General features: G+C 35.0%; 1 long non-coding RNA gene across 1 annotated transcript; it reads right to left on the bottom strand.

The window, feature by feature from the left end:
* Nucleotides 1-1,212: 1,212 nt before the first annotated feature.
* LOC142144164 (uncharacterized) lies at nucleotides 1,213-3,342 on the bottom strand. Its single transcript, XR_012689666.1, has 2 exons — nucleotides 3,077-3,342; nucleotides 1,213-1,339 (listed from the first exon to the last, which is right to left on the bottom strand). It is a non-coding gene; the product is annotated as an uncharacterized LOC142144164 (long non-coding RNA).
* Between the last annotated feature and the right edge of the window lie 1,105 nt (nucleotides 3,343-4,447).

Raw genomic sequence — 4,447 nt, 5'->3', positions numbered from 1 at the left:
GAAGCAGTGGACAGAGTCTTCCCTGACTTTCTCACTGATCAGAGATCCCTCAAATCGGAACCGTCCCACCTAAATCGGAACAGGTAGGAGATATGCCCAATCCACATCTGAATGTTGCCCACCTGATCTTACTCAGGATTGAAAAACATTATGTGCCCATACACATTATGATTTGTGTCCAATTAGGCCTGAAATTGACTAAAATAGTATCAAAATTGCAATTGGTATGGGCAATAATCTAAATGGATTTTGGTTGTCTAACATAGGCCACAATTGTTGGGCAATCTGATCAAAATTAACCAAACTTATCATCCAAAATCTTAAAAGCTAGTATTTGATGTCAATATATATCAAAGGCTGAATATCATGAGGTGAATAATACACCGGAGATAACTGAAGGGTTTGTATACTTAAATATGTCCATCGTGCTCTTTTTCGCTCCTCTGCAGGAGGTTTCCATGTTAGCCAGTGATGTCTCAATGTGTAAAATTACTGCATTCTCAGCTTTATTGTTTCATGTCTCATTAGGACACTGTCTTAGAGATGTGGGAGGAGTTACATTGTCTGTAATGGAGCAGGAATGTCAGATTAAATCCGATCACTATATTTTACCTTCATGGTTCTTATATGAAAAAATTTACTTTTGGGGAACAGTGACTCTGTCACTGCTGGCCAAATACATTGAATCATTCTGTCCAATAATTTTCATTGAATTGTTAAAAAATGGACATGTGTGCGGGAGACAATGACCAAATACAGTAAATGTAGATAGGAATATCAATTAATAATCTGATTATTTTCAGTGAGAAATATTCAACCAAAAGCAATCGATTTGAAGCTGATTGAAGTATATGTAACTATAATAATCATGAAGATTATTAAATTTGATTAAATTGGGGTAAATAAGTAGACATACAGTAGGTTGGTTAGCTATTTTTAATTTCTATATTTTAGGCATTATTAAATAAGAAAATAAAAAATATGTTAAAATTGTTTAAATACTTTTAGAATCTTAAAAGTAGTTGAAAGTACTGAAGGTCCAGATGTGAAATTAGATATGATATGAAATTAGAATATCAGTTAATAAGAATGTATAATGTATCCTAGATTGAAGTTAAACTGTATACAGTCTATTAAATCTACATTTAGGGAGATGAGGAGGACAACATGTATTTGGTTGTAATACACCAATATAATCTGTGATTTACTTACTAGTCTTTTCTCCTATTGGGAGACCAATATGGCCACCAGGCTTTTAGGGCCAAACAGAGCTAAAAACTCACAACTCGTCTGAAGCCATTGCAGAGGACAGCATGAATTCCTCTCATCTGTTCAGCACCTGTACCAAAGCAAGTGATGATCAAAATAACACAATAAATAAATATTCTCTCAGTCAGTAAAGCTGCTGTGATAACAATGGCCCTGTCTCAGTGTACGAATCTACCATTTTACACACACACTGTGAAAAGAGTGAACCTGCAATTCTTCTATATGTGCGCACTCACTTCACAATTTTTGTAAACAGAAAACCAATCTGCGTCTAGTTTGCTGGTTGACGCATGTTCCAGAAAATGTGCATGGTGGAAAGAGTAAAAAACGTACATCAAATTCTCACGTACTTCCATTTTTTTTTTTTAAATCTTAAAATACTGCTTATTTAACCTAATCTATATCTTAAAAGAATTAGAGTGAGGTGACATCAGGACTGTCTTTATTAAATGTTTTACTTTTGTGTGTTTTAAAGATTTTTTCTTTTACATTGATTGAAGTGTGCCTAGAAATGCACTTTCTTTACTGCATAAGTATAACTTTTGTTTCAACAGGCTGCTATTAATGATTTATAATTCTGCAGTGCCATGGATTACAATGACAACCACAGTCATGTGGCACATGTAGTGAACAGAGTGTCTTTGGACCACCCCTCTAAGTTCTGTCTGTTCTATCCACATGCATGTACCACAGATAAACACATTGTGGAAGTCTAGAGGGAGCTTCACACTAGTGAAGACTCAAGTAACAAAAGCATATAAAATGCATCTGATATATGTTTAGACTTGTGTTTTTACTAGTTGTAAAAAGAACTAGAACTACCAGTCAGAACCTTGTTTAAGGTTCATTTATAAAAATGGGAAAACGGCAGATGCACTGCACAAATGACATTTCTCCTGATGTAAAGCTATTTAACGCGATTGTGACTCTGAGAACACGATTTGCTCCTGATTAGTGAAGCCAGGTGAATTGGGGTGTTCCATCAAGGATGTGTAGAAGCTACTCCACATTTATTGCAGTTCACAAAAGTTATTTTTACATGTTGTTATTATTATTGTATCTGAACATTTTACAAATGTGAAGCTATATAAGTAGAAAAAAAGCTGGATGGATGCAGCATGGCCTATTGTCTTATGTCCGTGTTCCCATCGGCTCTGAACGCTAATGTGTATTGTTGGCACATTCTTCTTTAGGTTTAATTACCCCAATTATAAGTGTGGGGATAAACCACCCAAAATCATATGTGTCCCGCATTAAAGGATGGCAACCTAATGCCTGTCTCTCTAATACACTGCAATGTGCAGTATGTGAACACTTTATAATGGAACATGCCACTATAATGTACGTGCTATTACGGAACATTACAGTTTGTGGGGAGACAGTAGATCCACATGGAAATGCAACAGTGTCCATGAAAACTGGGAGCATGGGGTGTATAGTGCTTGTATATACGTCTCTGTCAGTGCTGGAATCATTTACTTGGTAAGTGTACATAAACATAACTTACATTATGGGTGCGTAAGATAATTCTGTCTGACTTTTTTAGTCTAATAAGAATAATAGACATTTAATAAAAAAAAACATTTATGCTAATATATTTTGTACTAAATGTAGCCTACATGATAATAATAAAATGAAAGTTGCGTAGGGCTGTTTGGCTGTTGTGACTCTCGCCATTTTAAAACATCAAAGCTTAAAAATAAATAACAATATAACTGGTTTTTAATATGTATTGTATCCTTATAATCTATGTCTAAGCAAATTACAGTATTCATGTTGTGAATAAAAAATTAGCAAAAAAACATACCTTTGTAATGCTCTTTTAAAGCACTTATTTTATTCAGCATCCCCCAATCGAACAATAAGAAATCTATGTAGTTGAAACATGGTCATCCAGTGAGACCTTGAAAAAAATCATAATAAATGTGCATGCATTCCTCCTTTACATAGTAGCATAGTAGCTGAGCATCCGTACAGGCAAAGCACACCTTGGGTTTATTTACAAAACTGCATGGTTGTGTTAGCCCATGTGACACTTAAGATACTGAAAGGATCTGTAATGGATTAGGATTAAGAAACAAATACTCTAGAGACTTTCTGTAATAGCCATGCAGTGCCACACTAAACAATGGGATGTTATAGAAACTGAAGGCAATATATGCAAAATGTTCTAAAGGTATAAAACAGCACTACTGAAAAATATATCATATGGTTTCCATTGCTGTTTTAAATTGCACTACAATTCTTATGATCATTATATTAGGCATAATAAGAAATATTATCAATAATTAAAGTTTGATTCAATTTTTCTGTTGGTCAAAGATGGGCACTTCCCAGGAGAGGGCTGACAAATTTTAGCCTGGGGAGCAGGACTGGACTCAGCAGCCTATTAGGAACTTTTTAAAAGAAAAAAAATGCTTGTAACCCAGTGATCCAGCCCAAGGTAGCCCACTATGGGACCGGCCCAAGGGTCAGATGCCCCCCTGCCCCCCAGCCCAGCATGCCCCTGGTGCTTCCTATTCATTCATAGAAAGACTTTTAGATATAAGTTAAAATTCAGCTTATTATCATAATTGCATATACAAGATATATAATGTTATAAATTTATAAGATATAAAAACAGTTTTGCGATTAGGAAGTTATCTAAACAACAATTATTTGCCGATAATAGAAAACTGATGTGTGGCTTACATACGTTACAGTTTTGTAGTTTATTTTCTTTGAGTATCAGACCAAAAAGAGAAACATGTCAATCCAAACACATACAAAATACATATGTCGTATGGCTACACTACAAATAGTTCACATGCATGTTGCCTGTACTGGTTTACAATTCCCCTCTAAAATTAGCAGCACATCCAAGCTAGCATTAATATATTGGCCTTTAGCACAAAGGTCAGAAGATGGTGGTTGAACATGAAGGGCAAAATATTGAGTTATAGATCACTATGAGGACTTACTTACTGACTTCAACTGTTGAATGAACCCAGCAGGTAGTTTGATGCATTTTCCCCATCTGGAATAATGTAAAAAAAAATAATTTCTGGTGCAAAAGATTATTTTTTTTCAGAAAAGCAATTATTATTTCTTCAGTCATCTATTTGTGACTTGACAAACATGTATAAAGTGTATAAAGTGGCTGAGGCTACAGGCCTACAGGACAACATTAGCCTTCTCC

This window comes from Mixophyes fleayi, chromosome 1 (genome assembly GCF_038048845.1).
Source record: "Mixophyes fleayi isolate aMixFle1 chromosome 1, aMixFle1.hap1, whole genome shotgun sequence".
In the NCBI taxonomy this organism is placed as follows: domain Eukaryota; kingdom Metazoa; phylum Chordata; class Amphibia; order Anura; family Limnodynastidae; genus Mixophyes; species Mixophyes fleayi.
The sequence above is the reverse complement of the archived record's forward strand: the minus strand, read 5'-3'. Positions and strand labels throughout refer to the sequence as shown.